We start from the raw sequence: 15,750 nt of genomic DNA on the forward strand, positions 1-15,750 counted from the left end.
CCACCAACTAGTCCCTTCTTGCTTTTTAAAGTCTATTCTTTTAGAGTCTATTCTTTTAAAGACATTCTTTGGGATAACATCTTCTATCTGTTGGAGGTAATTCTATTCTTAGGAGTGGTAATGAATGCAAATGATCATTCATGATATTTTTGGAGACCCAGTTACACTCATGCATCCACAATGGTTAAGGTCTTGTTCATTCACTGGGTCATTCATTCATTCAACAACAAATTGTTGCATCATATGTTTCCCTGGATTTCCCTGAGAGCAGAGCCTATATACACCTGTATAGGTATGCCTCAATGGGAGGTGTATTTGGGAAGTGATTGCAGGGAAGAGTGAGAGGCCAGAGGACTGAAAAAGAACAGAGAGAAGACAGCACAAGGATGCATTAAGAAGTTGCCTAGCACCGTGGGCTGCTGTGCCTCAGCCCCCTGGATCTCTTGAGAAGCTTTCTGAAATGGATCTCATATAACTGTCCACTGACCAAGAGTGGCCCCACAGGCACTAACACCCTGGCTTCTGGCTTGTGTATTCTTGTGAGTCAAGTGGGTTCTCCCAGGATTCCACACCTTGGGCCAGTGAGGTACTGACAGATTTTACCTGCACAATGTAGGTGAAAGTTTGCACAGAACTGGGGGCTGAGGTGGTGACTGGAGCAAGGGATAGGCATATGTGGTGCTCCAGACACAGACATTGAACTAGGCATTGGACTGGAGCCATAATGGTGAGGAAAAGAAGGCAGGGGCCCTTTCCCCTGGGACTTACAGATGGTGACAGCAGACAGGAGCACGGGGGCAGTGGCAGAACTGTTATGCTGGATACTCATGACCCTGATGACTATGCATGGGCCATGCAACCACTTGAGAATAGCTGCTGGGCACTGTACTAGGCAGATGGGTGAATACACTGAGGAACCAGAAGACATAGGCTCAGCCTCACGAATCTGGTGTGGAAGGCCCTGACAAACAAATAACTCCCACCAAACAATGAACTACCATTGTAACGGGTGCTGTGAACGAGAAGTTGGCCATATTTGGAGAAGCATAACAGGGGTTCTGGTAAAGTCAGTTGTGTCAGGAAATGTTGGAAGTTTTCTTCATAGAAATGATATCTAATCTGAGACCTGAAGGATGATGCACTATTAAATAAGCATTAATCAGACATTATAGCTCAGCTGCTAGGAATGCCCTGTAAATTATTACCTTTTTTTTTTTTTTTTTTTCTCAAATTGCTCACAGTCTGGTTGGGGAGATGAATGATGATTACATCATCAGAAAAAGACTAACTAGACTTAGGTATAATGGAAGCACAGGGAAGCAGCCCCAGAAGCTGGTGACGTTTCAGCACAGGAGATCATGTTTGGCATGGTCCTGAAGGCTTTGGAGGTATTTTCTGGGTGAGTCAGGTAAAGGACTCCATTAAAATGTGTTTCTCCAATGGGCAGAGGAAATTGCAGTGCAATTCATAAGACCTTAAAGAGAATTTCAAGTGTAGCTTTTACTTTTTTTTAAGTTTATTTATTTATTTTGAGACAGAGGGAGAGAGAGAATCCCAAGCAGGCTCTGTGCTGAAGTGGGGCTCAAACTGACGAATCGTGGGATCATGACGTGAGCCAAAATCAAGAGTCAGTTGCTTAACTGACTGTGCCACTCAGGTGCCCTTAGCTTTTACTTTTAGGATAAACTTTTTATTTATTTATTTAAAAAAATTTTTTAATGTTTATTTTTTTCCTTTTGAGAGAGAGAGAGAGAGAGAGAGAGAGAGAGAGAGTGAATGGGGGAGGGGCAGAGAGAGGGGAGACACAGAATCCAAAGCAGGCTCCAGGCTCTGAGCTGTCAGCATAGAGCCCGATGCAGGACTTGAACCCATGAACCTCGGAGATCAAATGTGTTTATTATCACAGGGTATCAGGAAACAATGTTTTAGTTATCTGTTGACATTTAGGAATTTAGGCCCAGTATGTTGAGAGAGATTCTAATTTCAAGACAAGAAAAAAAAATCACCTTTTCATGTGATATATCCTAATCTCTAAATGTTGGTAACTAATTTGTTTTCAACATTGCCCATGGCAACAAAACAAAAAACACATGTTTTGCAACTCCTACTCTGCAGTGTCTTTGGGCATCAGGGTCATTAACAAGGCATCCTATCCACCTAGTGGCCACATAGTTTCACCGCAGTTAAAGGGGCTTGAAGGAAATTTGCTTCTTTCAGTGCTGACCTTGAAAACTGTAACGTACAAGGCTGACCCAATGACAAGGTCCCAAAGAAGAACTCAGCAGGAGGGAAGTGGGGGTCTGGCCTCAGTTTTGATCTCATAATGGCAAAGGCTAGGTCTGGAGAAGCATGGGACTGGGGTGACACCCATCAGGACCATGCTAGCTTAGTCCTCTGCTGTGGAAAACATGGCTGAGCCCATGAGTGTGGACCTGGAGGGCTACCTCTCATGGCTTCAGCAACTGCATTCTTGAGCAGTGTATCATCCTATGGGATTTATGGCCATAGTCCTTTTAATTTATTTTTATTATTTTTGAGTGGGGGGGAGGTGCAGAGAGAGAGGGAGACAGAGAATCAGAAGTGAGCTCCACACTGACAGCAGCGAGCCAGATATGGGGCTCAAACTCAAACTGTGGGATCACAACCTGAGCTGAAGTCAGATGCTCTACCAACTGAGCCACCCAGGCGCCCCACAGCCATAGTCTTTTGATAGGGTTTAAGGCTGTTTCATGACACAAATTAGGAAATATTTCACCTGATATCTCTTAAACAATCATTCTAACTTCTAAAGCAGGAAAAGAGGCTAAGATTATCCCGTTCTTGTGTCTTTTTGATGTTTGCCAGACCAAGTTTTCACAGACATGATAACATAATTTGAGTGAATATGGATATTCAGTGTCAATCTCTCCACCAATAGGACCCCTCTCTGGCTCCCGTACCCTTCCACTTAGATTTGGTCTGGCAGATGTTTCAAGGCTAATGTAAATTGTGCTCATGGAAAAAAGCCTTTCTGTGAAAGTTCACTGAATGCCTGATTCCCTTCTGTTGGCGCATCCTCCTGCATAAAGTGTTTCCATGTACAACAGCCATTGGGTCCACAGTTGGTCAATTATTGTTTTGTTTTTTCTTTAAATGTTAACTTATTAAAAAATTTTTTTAATGTTTATTTTTTACTTTTGAGAGAGAGACAGAGTGCCAGTGTGGGAGGGGCAGAGAGAGAGGGAGACACAGAATCTGAAGCAGGCTCCAGGCTCTGAGCTGTCAGCACAGATCCCAATGTGGGGGTCAAACCCACGAACTGTGAGATCATGACTTGAGCTGAAGTTGGGTGCTTCACTGACTGAGCCGCCCAGGTGCCCCAAGTGTTTACTTATTTTTGAGAGAGAGAGAGAGCACATGCAAGTGACAGAGGGGCAGAGAGACAGGGGGACAGAGGATCCAAAGTGGGGGCTCCAACTCATGACCTGTGACATCATGACCTGAGCTAAAGTTGGGTGCTTAACCAACTGAGCCACCAGGCACCCAAAATGTTTACTTATTTTTGAGACACACACACACACACACACACACACACACAGAACACAGTAAGCAAGAAAGGGGCAGAGAGACAGGGTACAGAGGATCTGAAATGGGGCCTCAAACTCAGGGCCCATGAGATCATGACCTGGGCTAAAGTTGGATGCTTAGCCGACTGAGCCACCCAGGCACTCTCTTGGTCAATTAGTTTTAAAAGTCAATTAAAGGTGTAACAAGAGCAATTTCTGTCCTGTTTGAAGGAAGGTATAAGAACAAACAATAAACTCATACTCCAAAGTGTCCTATGTAAACCAGGTGGTCAAAAAAATCCTGTTTTTGTGACCCTTAGAAGTAATTTAAGATGGGGCTAGGAAGTTGAAGAGGAGAATAAAGAGGATCAAAGAGAGAGGATTCTTATGGAGAAAGTTCTTGGAGAGCTGTGACATTTCCCCTTTAATTTAGTAGGGGGAGAGGTGTGCTTTATCACTTCCCAATCCAAGTGAAAAAGGCTTTGAGGCAGTCACCTAAGCTTGATGTGTGTTCTCTGGGTTTCAGCGAGCTAGTGACTCTGAGGATGACTGTTCAGATGGTACACTGCACAACTGTAAGGTGCCATCCACACAGATGACAATGTATATAATCTGTACAACTGTACTTGGAGACCCTAGGTGTTGACAAGCTCTTATGGCTAGAACTCTAAGCTGTTCTTTCACCAACATTGGGACAAGGAGGTGAGTTTTTCTGGTTTGTTGTTTGGATTCATGTGAGGGAGCTGGCCTAGAGTCTTCTTAAGAAGGACCACCAAGAAAGGGCCTTCTGGAGAGTTCCTCAGACTAGCAGCCTGAGTGTTGAGTGTAGGCAGTGAGAGCAGGCAGACAGAGGAATGATCGCTTTCATCATGTGGTTTTCAGTGGGGATTCGCAATGGGGAGAATACCTCATGAGAGACTCAACCCTGTACACCCAAGACCAATGGGCAGCCATGCCAGGTCACAGAGGTATTATCCATGGAAGACTGTGTCCTTTGTCTTAACCCACTTGTCCCAGGCCCAACCTTGGAGGGGATGGAAAGGCAGCTAGTAAGGGGAGGCACTGAAAGAGGATGGACATCCACCTGTCCTAATGGCCCCTGTGTCCCCGACTCCCAATACCTTGGGTTTCGTGGCCTAAATCAAGCCTCAGCTCAGGGAGGGGGAAAATATGGAATTTTGTTATTAAACTAAACTGATTATTCTAATTACTAAAACAAGGCTTTCCTTAAGACCAAAGGTGATCTCAGGACATTTCACACCCAGAGTGACTGGGAGGGCTGCTTGAGGCTTCATATAAGGACAGGAAAGAATCAGCCCACTCAGTGTGTACATTACAGGTGATGGCAGAGACAAATTCTCTTTGGGCCCTGCAGAGTGCCAAGCCTTCTGTGACCAGAACACATGGGAAATCTTTCCAAGAGATGCCTACCCATATTGGAGATACTTTATTTTAACTTGACACATAGAGATACTCACCCCCAATCTTTTGACATAGAGCCAAGGCCTTCTGTGTGAGCACAGGTAGATGGACCTTTCTTAAATTCACGCACAAAATGTCAATTGTGAATTCAATTTTGGTTTCCTTATGTTGGACAGAAAAATTTTCAAACCTTGCCAAGCAACCTAAATATAATTGTACATGCATATGACTTCTTTTCTCTTGTCTTCTACAGTTGTCTCACCCACGCGCATTTTTAGATACTTGCATTTATTGGGTCTTTTGAAAGCCTTCAATGTAGCATTTCATGGGAACAGTTTACTTTTTGGAATCCTATTTCATTGGTTTACATAATGTTTAATTAAATTATGTAATTCAATAACAAGTGCTACTGGCATAAACAGGTTTGGGAACACACCCAGCTGCCTCTTGGTAAACACACAGCTGAACCTGTGGGAGCAGAAGCACATGGGTGTGCTGGAGAGTAGCCACCACCTCGTGTACCCTGATCATTGGTCTGTGTGTCTCACAGAGAGAATGCAGAGCACAGGATTTTCTGGTGAGGTGGTCAGTGGAGGTCGGGTGGGTGAGCCATCCACTTTTGAGGCGCAAAGTTGGAAGTAACCAGCATGCAAAAGATACCATTCACTGGGTCCCTACTATATGCCTGGTGGGGCCCTGGACACTTTACACACATAAGCCCATTTAGCTTTCAGAGATATTATTTCCCTCTATTTTATAGTTGAGAAAAGTGGAGTCTCCAGACATTAAGTAATTTACCCTGGGTCACTAAATGGAATAGTCAGCATTTCCCAACCTAATGTGCAAATGAATTCCCTGGGAGGTGTGATTCAAGATGCACACTCTGATGGAGTAGGTCTCCGGTGGGGCCTGAGAATCTGCATTTCTAACAGGCTCTCAGATCCTGTTGATACTGCTGGTCTGCAGACCATGCATTGGGTGCCTCAGTCCTACCCCTAGGATTCTGACTTACTTGTTCTGAGATGGAGCACAGGCATCACTGTTTTCTAAAATCTTTCCAGGGAACTTTTTTTTAATTTTTTTAATTTTTTTAAATTAAAAAAATTTTTTTTCAATATATGAAGTTTATTGTTAAATTGGTTTCCATACAACACCCAGTGCTCATCCCAAATGGTGCCCTCCTCAATACCTATCACCCACCCTCCCCTCCCTCCCACCCCCCATCAACCCTCAGTTTGTTCTCAGTTTTTTTTTTTAATTTTTTTTAACGTTTATTTATTTTTGAGACAGAGAGAGACAGAGCATGAACGGGGGAGGGTCAGAGAGAGGGAGAAACAGAATCTGAAACAGGTCCAGGCTCTGAGCTGTCAGCACAGAGCCCGACGCGGGGCTTGAACTCACGGACCGCGAGATCATGACCTGAGCTGAAGTCGGCCGCTTAACCGACTGAGCCACCCAGGCGCCTCTGTTCTCAGTTTTTAAGAGTTTCTTATGCTTTGGCTCTCTCCCATTCTAACCTCTTTTTTTTTTTCCTTCCCCTCCCCATGGGTTTCTGTTAAGTTTCTCAGGATCCACATAAGAGTGAAACCATATGGTATCTGTCTTTCTCTGTATGGCTTATTTCACTTAGCATAACACTCTCCAGTTCCATCCATGTTGCTACAAAGGGCCATATTTCATTCTTTCTCATTGCCACATAGTACTCCACTGTGTATATAAACCACAATTTCTTTATCCATTCATCAGTTGATGGACATTTAGGTTCTTTCCATAATTTGGCTACTGTTGAGAGTGCTGCTATAAACATTAGGGTACAAGTGCCCCTATGCATCAGTACTCCTGTATCCCTTGGGTAAATTCCTAGCAGTGCTATTCCTGGGTCATAGGGTAGGTCTATTTTTAATTTTTTGAGGAACCTCCACACTGTTCAGGGAACTTTCTTTTTAAAAAAACATTTATTTATTATTGAGAGACAGAGAGAGACAGAGCATGAGCTTGGGACGGCAGAGAGAAAAGGAGACAGAATCCGAAGCAGGCTCCAGGCTCTGAGCTATCAGCACAGAGCCTGACGCGGGGCTTGAACTCACAAATTGTGAAATCATGACCTGAGCCGAAGTTGGATGATTAATCAACTGAGCCACCCAGGCATGCCCCAGGGAACTTTTTTTTAAAGCTCACTTATTTTTGAGAGAGAGAGAGAGAGAGAGAGAGAGAGAGCAAGCAGGGGAGGAGCAGAGAGGGAGAGAGAAAATACCAAGCAGGCTCTGTGCTGTCAGTGTAGAGCCCAATGCTGGGGTTTGATCTCATGAGAGATGATGAACTAAACCAAAATCAAGAGTTGGAGGCTTAACTGACCGAGCCACTCAGGTGCTCCTCCAGGGAAATTTTATACACCGAGGACAGGTGATGAGTAGCTTGTACCCCAGTGAGGGCAGGAAAGTTGGACACCGGGACTGATAGATACTTAATTTTGAATACTGCAGCTAAATCAAGTGTTTTAAAAACATAAGACTAATAACATTTGAAACAATATAAAAGTTCATAAAATAAAACTTAAAACTCCTCCATTCCCTACATAACATGAAGAATTTTCTTAAAACTCAAATTAAACCATCTTTGCATACACCTATGTGACAATATCGTAATTCAGTGACATGTCACAAGCTTTTTTCATCATTGGTACATGCAGAACTATTTCGTCCTTATTGACACTGCATTGCATCCTCTTGCGTGGTTAAGTCAGAATTCATCTCACCAATCTTTTACAGGAACACATTCAGTTGATTCTAATTTTTCAGTTTTATAGGTAACACTTTGTGTACATATCCATGGTTAGGTTGTTTTGTAGAATGGACTTCTAGATGTGGAATTCCTGGGTTATTTAAATATTTATTCTCAAATTGACCCCCACAAGGCTCACCAAATTACATTCCCACCATCACATATAGAAATACCTCTTCCCCACCACCTTGCAACTACTGGGTATGATCAATCTTTTCAATGTTAACTGATCTAATGTAAGAGACATGGATCCCAATGATGCTTTAGTTTGCATGTCATAATGAATGTATGAAGATGAATGTCTCTTCATATGTTTATTGGACTTAAGCATTTCTCCTTTGGATTTGCCCCTTTAGTTATGTGGTTGCTTACCATATTATATTAATCTTTTGTCTACAATTTATGCTACAATTTTCTTTCATGACTTCTGAATTTTCTTTTTACTTAAGAAAGTAACTTATCCCAAGATTATAAAATAGTCACTGGTTTTTCCGTCTACTACTTGGATAGACTTGTCATTCATTAATCTTTCCAGTCAGAATTGAAGAGAGGAACTCTTGAAGTAGAACTCTTACTATGTTTCTTTTGCTTCTGAAATACCATTCTCAGCACTATTCATGGAGCAGGCCATTGTCACTCCTGGATTTGAAATACCCCCTGTATCAGATAATCAATCTCACACAGTCTGGTCTCTTCCTTGCACATCTTTCTTTATTTTCTGTTTTAATTTCTGCAGTTTCACAGGACTTTTAGAAAGACAACTCTTTCCTTGTTTTTCTTTTTTTTTTAACGTTTATTTATTTTTGAGAGAGAGAGAGAGAGACAGAGTGGGAGTGGGGGAGGGGCAGAGAAAGAGGGAGACACAGAATCCGAAGCAGGCTCCAGGCTCTGAGCCATCAGCCCAGAGCCTGACGCGGGGCTCGAACTCACGGACCGCGAGATCGTGACCTGGCTGAAGTCGGACGCTTAACCGACTGCGCCACCCAGGCGCCCCTAACATTTATTTATTTTTGAGTCAGAGAGAGACAGAGCATGAACGGGGGAGGGGCAGAGAGAGGGAGACACAGAATCGGAAGCAGGATCCAGGCTCTGAGCCATCAGCTCAGAGCCCGACACAGGGTTTGAACTCATGGACCGCGAGACCATGACCTGAGCTGAAGTTGGACGCTTAACTGACTGAGCCACCCAGGCGCCCCTCACTAATGTGGATTCTTATAGCATTTTTAGTATTTGGTGTCCCACGCGGAAATAAGATATGTCTTTCCATATATATATAAATATGTATGGAGATATATATATGGATATATATATATATGGATATAAAAATATATATATATATATTTTTTTTCTTTACAAACATAGATCTTGCATGTTTCTTGTTAAGTTTATTCCTGGGTGAAATATATATATTGTGATATCTCTTTCCAAATCATCATTCTAATTGATTATTGAGACTAAACTGATTTGAATATATTTATCTCCTGGGGTGCCTGGGTGGCTCAGTTGGTGAAGCATCTGACTGTTGGTTTCAGCTCAGGTCATGATCTCTTGGTTTTGTAAGCTTGAACCCCACACTGGATTCTACGCTGGCAGTGTGGGGCCTGCTTGGGATTCTCTCTCTCTGCCTGTCTCTCTGCTCTTCCCACACTCACATTGTCTCTCTCTCTCTCAAAATAAATAAACTTTTAAAAAATTGAAAAGATATATATTTATCTCCTAATTATCCATCTTACTAGGTTCATAAGTCCTAAAAATTTAATTGATTGTCTTAGTATATTTTTTCAAATATGAAATTAATGAGTATGCAAGAAAAAACCCAGAAATGTAGAAAAAACTACCCTGACAACCAAGGACAATTATTATCATTTTACTTGTATCAGTTTTCATTCTTTTTTTTTGCATAGCTTCTGCCACATAATTGTAATCACAGTTTAATTAACTGGTATATATATATGTATATATATATATAAGTATACACATATATGTGCATATATACATGTATATGTGTGTATATATATACATATATACATGTATATATATATTTATGTATTTATTTTGGGAGGAGTGGGGAGGGGCAGAGAGAGAGAGAGAGAGAGAGAGAGAGAAAGAGGGAGAGAATCCCAGTCAGGCTTCATGCTCAGTGCACAGCCCAACACAAGGCTCGACCCCACCACTGTGAGATCATATGAAGCATTTTCTTAAAACTCAAATTAAACTATGCTTGCATACACCTATGTGACAATATTGTAACTCAGTGACATGTTACTCACCAAATCGAAATCGAGACAAATGCTCAACAGACTGAGCCACCCAGGTGCTCCTAACTGGTGTGCTTTTTGAAAGAATAAGTGCGTTCAATATGCCAACACTGTTGTGCTGGAAGTTTGTTTTATAAAGAACCATGTGCTTGTCACTAGTGGGCAGAAACGCTAATGTAACTTCTGCTACTGAGATTATTGGGTTCAGTCTCTCCTTCTGCTGCCAGCCTGGCTTGCTGGCATTTATACCAGCCAATTATAGCCCAGCGTCATGGAGCCCTCTCTCCCTCACACCACACATAGCTGCTGACCTCATTGCACACTCAGCCATTCCATTTCAGGCCTCTGCCGCATTCACTCTTATCGCACAGGGGACATAGAGGTTGCTAGGAGTTTTTAATTCCATTTGAGAAGCAAGCTAGATCATGACATAGTCAAGATTTCCAAAGAAGTTGTTCGAAAACCATTTCTCACATGGCTCTCGTCGATATAAACATAAATATGGTTTGGGTTTGGATGGGTTGTTTGCTTCTTCTTCTGTATTACTTTAAATTTGATTTCCTCACATGTTCATTTTGTGACCTATGCAGACTGCTCTTTGTTCCTTCAGCTCTCTATTCATTCACCTTAACAATGAGGATTTCCTTGGCCTAATTATATAAAATAGGAATCCCCATCCTGACACCCTGGCCAGATAAGTCCTTCACATACACAGGCCTGGAGCAAGTGTGAAGGGAGGTCCACATACCATATGTCTCAGTATGTTAAAGGCCCAGCAGGGCTTCATGTATACATGTGACCGCCTCGTCAGCCTGTCCTAGCTCCCTCCACACTCCTTCCCCAAAAGCCACCTTTGGCGTCTCCTTGGGCCTGGAGGTACACACACTTGATTTTTTTTTTCCTTATATAATGATTATGCATTTCTTGGACATGTTATTTTTATGGCTTAACAAAACCCCAACTATAGGGGCGCCTGGATGGCTCAGTCGGTTAAGCATCCGACTTCAGCTTAGGTCATGATCTCATAGGTCATGAGTTCAAGCCCCACATCAGGCTGTGTGCTCATAGCTCAGAGGCTGGAGCGTGCTTCAGACTCTGTGTCTCCTTCTCTCTCTGCCATTAGCCTGCTCGTGCTCTCTCTCTCTCTCTCTCTCTCAAAAATAAATAAACATTAAAAAAAACCCCAACTATATCTTTTTTTCCATTAGTTTATCTAGTTGATTGTTGCTGCTTAATAGGAGATATTTCTAGCCACCTCTGAATATAACTTTGTCCTTCTGTTCCATCCTTCCTTTTCCTTTTCCAGGTAAAGACAACCTTTTTCAAATCCCCTTGGGCATGTGACTACATTCTGGCTAATGAGATGGCAGCAGAAGCGGGATGTGGGATTTCTAGGAAGTCTCCTTCCTAGGAGGGAAAGAGGGAAAAAAACACATCTTTCATTTTGAAAAAGATGTTCTTATTCAAGGTAAATGATTAGCTTCCTCTTTGTTTTCTCTTCTGGTTATTATACTAGTCAAGTATCCTAAGTCTTTTTGAACAAATCTTAATTTGCATTTCTCTAGAAAACTATCTGAAAAAGTTATATAGATTTTTAAGCTTACTGACTAGTATGCTCTTCAAGTGGTTTTATTCCCTACTTCATTTATAACTATAGACTCTTTTTTATCCATAATGTTACTTATACATTATCTCTTTTGGTGTGATCGTTTGCCAGGTTAGATTTAGTAATTTTATTTCTTTCCAACTTTTTATTTTTTTTTAAGATGTCTATATATTTATTTTAAGTAGGCTCCACACCCAACATGGGGCTCACAACCCTGAGATCAAGAGTCACATGCTCTACCAACTGAGCATATTTGACTTTTATTTTTAATTGCTATTCGTTTTTTCTTTCAATTTCTCATTTGGTTGGTTTCTGCCTTTATCTTCCTTATTTCCTTCCTTTCTTACCTTGTTTCTTTGATTTTATTTGTTATTTTTTGGTTTCTTGAATTTTGTGCTAGATCCATTTATTTTCAATTTTCCTTATTTGCCAATATATACACTTACAAGCATACATTTTTCTTTAGGTATGATTTTGGCTACTTGAAATAGCAGGTGTAAGGCACTTAGAAACGTTGAGGCACATGGTAGGCACAACTTTTTAAAAGTGGTCTTTCATGTGTCACGTAAAAGTCTTTAAAATTAAAAGGACTGTTTAAATTATTACCTTCACTAAATGTTTTCCTAGTCACATTTCCATATATATTTACATTTCCTGTAACCAAATTAAAGAAGAAATCCTTTTTTTTTCTTTTTAAAATATCTATTTTGTATGCTTTTAAAAATTAAAGGCTTCCTTTAGAGCAATTTTAGTCAGGCTCACAACAACACTGAGAGGAAGGTAGAGGGATTTTCCTTATGCCTCCTGCTCCCACACATGCCTACCTCTCCCTTTACCAACCCCAACCAGAGTGGTGCGTTTGCTACAGTTGATAAACCTACACTGACACATGGTTAAGTACCCTAAGTCCATACTTTACATTAGGGTTCACTCTTGGTGTTGTACATTCTATGGGGTAATTTTTTTTCCTAGGGGATATTTTTAATTGTTGTTTCTTTTTCATTCCTTCTCAATCTTGGCTGTTTGTCAGAATTACCCAGGAAGCTTGTTACCTGATACCAAGGCTCCAACTCAAATACTATCAGAATCTCTAAGCATTAGACCCAGACATTGCACATTTTAAAGCTCTCCAGATGATTCCCAGGTATAGCCAAGGCTGAGATTTACATCTATCTCTATTTTCTGTCCTGTCTTTCCTAATCATAAGCCACAGCCCTTCAGAACTCTTAGAAGTCTAATAAAAATGGGTGGATGTAAATGTAATGCAGAAATTTTAATAATTTACATAACACTCTGGCAATATTTACTCATTGACATTGGAAATCTATAATACATAATTGAACATTACTCTAAATATATATTAATAAATGAGTTTCCTCAGCAATTTGGGACAGATAGTTTCCTCAGCAATTAAAGGGTGAATAGATTTTCAGACTAGTTCAGAAAAGCCTGTATAACCCACAATGTAGCTTAAATGGTTATTTAAACATAAATGTATTAGGCACAATTGAATTAAGGACACGGTTTTCAAGGCTGGTGATCAAATAAAATCAGTTCTAATTAGAAAACAAAGTAAAGAGAGGGTAGGATTTCCCATATATACAAATGCTATAATTATTTTCCTAGTCTCTGAAAGGGGCATCCTGGTGTGGTACAAGCAAAGTTATCATCTCAAGCTGAGAAATAGAGGATTTCAAGTCCAGTTTGATTACCTGCCGTTTAGATGAAATTTGGGCAGAAGTCTAAACTCTCTGAGCCTTATCTTGAAATGCAAAGTGGGGACAACCTATCTTGAGGGAATGTTTCAGAGGTTACATTGTGTTGAGAAGGTGCTTGGTAGATCCTTTCTATGAGACCACTCACACTGCTTCTTATTTATCATTATATTAAACCTAAGATGGGGTGCCTGGGGGGCTCCATCAGTTGAGCGTCTGACTTCGGTTCAGGTCATGATCTCACAGTTCATGAGTTGGAGCTCCACATCGGGCTCATGCTGGCAGCACAGAGCCTGCTTTGCATTCTTTGTTCCCCTCTCTTTCTGTCCCTGCCGCACTTGTGCTCTCTCTCTCTCAAAAATAAAATGAACATTAAAAAAAATTAAACCTAAGATATCCCTTTTTTTCTTTGCTGCAGTCATATCTCCAGGGCTATTCACTAAGCATGATGAATTGTATAACCAGGAAGGAAGAAAGAAATGCTGTGGTGGTTGCTGCTGATCTCAGGCCAGCTAGGGTTACTTTTTAGCTGAGCCTCAAGGAGGCATTGCGCAACCAGACTTTCTTATGTGCCGCTTCTTTAAAGGTGAAAAGTCAAGTCACACTCTTCTGTGATCTCTGTTTTCTTTGTAAAAGTTTGTATAAATCTTATAAGGCATATAGGCACGCTTTCTTTGACTGTTTTTCTGGCCAGTTTGAATTCGTGATTAAAATATGCCCAGAGTAGCTTCCCCCGCCCCCCAGGTTGTCACAAAAGGAGTCATTCTGTGAGTAGTAGAAAACTTATATACCAGCAATTCACTCCTAAGACTGTAAAGCTGGCCTGATTTGAGGATAATTGATGCCATCCCAGAGCCATTGTGGGGTTGTCCTCTAAATTAAAAGCAGAATGAGGGTACAAAGGAACTGCTTAATTTATATTTGTGCCTAAGACTTGTAAGAGACAGAAAGAGTGAGAAGCCTTCATAGTGACTGAATTACAGTATTGGGTTGTAGTTTGATTGTGGAATGCCAAACTCATGTACAACTGTGGTCCAAATTTACATAGCTAATAAGTTTTACTGGCCTGAGTGATCAGCTGTGAATGAGTTTGTCCAGAAAAGTTTAAAATATTAACTCGTTGGTCCCTCACAGAAATGGTTTGTGGACCCCTGGTCTAGAAAATATGCGGGCAGCTCTGAGAAAAGAGGCCAAGAAGACCGAGAGCCTGAAATGTCTCAGCACTGCCACAGACCTTTGCTCATTCACTGTTTCATTTAGTCGCAACAAGTGAGCAGGATAAGAGGTATTTCCCCCATTTTCACAGGGGCAAAAAATGTTCTCAAGATGAGAAGTCAAAGTCTACATGGCTAGTGAATGTGGGGCTTGAATTAAAGTCCAAGTCAGTCTGATGCCAAAGTTCTTTTATTTCTTTCAACAATATTTCTTCCTTCTGGGTATGCAATGTCAAAAAAGAAGTCCAGTTTCTGAATTTATGTACAGTGAGGTGTGGCTCAAGTTCAAGAACACTAACAGTGGGCATTCAAGCAAAGGAGGCCATGAGGAACTGAAGGCAGGGTCCTAGACTAATGTTAGAAATAAGGATTCTGGAATCTTGGTGAAGCAAGAAGCAATCAATAGGATGTGTGTTCAGAGGCTTGAGGGTGAAAATAGGCTAGGGGAGGAAACATTTGGAGTTCTCCTAGGATCCTCCAGCTTCTAACCAGACTGGGCATCATTGTGACCTTCGCATGCCCAGCCAGTCCAATGAACCTTCTGTTAGCTTACTAAGGGTGAACTCACATGTCAGAAATTAAATTCCAATCACTGCATAACATGTTTTTGATCATAGATACATATTTCCCAATCACCTGTCTTGATTTCCCTATCAGGTAACAAAAACCAGCTGGAGAATATGGAATGTCTTATCAGTGGCACTGAGGCCACTGCTGAGATAGAGCGGCTGCCCTGTCTTGGCCCCAGTGGGGACCCACTCTTTAGTAAAGTCATTATGGGTCTAAGGTCTGAAACTGAACTTCAGAGTCCAAAGAACAGTATTTTCATCAGTTCATCTAGTCATGATTGGGATTTAAAGGGCAAATTCATACCAATAAAAGCCAACCAACTGATGAATCCTGTTGGAAGTTGATAGCAGAGTGGAACAGAATGCTCATGCCTCATGACCGACATCCTCTTGATCCTCTGGATGTTATTCTTATTTTGCATCCTTCTACATTGCATGTAGGCCCCCATTGCATGTTTGCACTGGATGCTGTTCTGAAATGCTCTATGACCCTGGAGCCAGATCCAGGATTTGCATTCTAGTTTCCTTGGTTTCAAGCCCTATGACCTGGGCAGCTTACTATCTCTTTACACCTCCATTTCAATCTTAAAAAAAAATTTTTTTAATGTTTATTTATTTATTTACTTTTGAGAGAGAGAGA

The 15,750-nt window shown here is 41.3% G+C and overlaps 1 long non-coding RNA gene across 1 annotated transcript in view; it reads left to right on the forward strand.

Annotated features, from left to right (window-relative positions):
* Window positions 1-14,718, forward strand: part of LOC122489637 — a 28,222-nt gene extending 13,504 nt beyond the window's left edge. Inside the window, exons 2-3 of the long non-coding RNA XR_006298962.1 lie at window positions 11,313-11,474; window positions 14,462-14,718. This is a non-coding gene — a long non-coding RNA (uncharacterized LOC122489637). The remainder of the gene's footprint in view (window positions 1-11,312; window positions 11,475-14,461) is intronic.
* Window positions 14,719-15,750: the final 1,032 nt, after the last annotated feature.

Source organism: Prionailurus bengalensis, chromosome B2 (genome assembly GCF_016509475.1).
Source record: "Prionailurus bengalensis isolate Pbe53 chromosome B2, Fcat_Pben_1.1_paternal_pri, whole genome shotgun sequence".
NCBI classification, from domain to species: domain Eukaryota; kingdom Metazoa; phylum Chordata; class Mammalia; order Carnivora; family Felidae; genus Prionailurus; species Prionailurus bengalensis.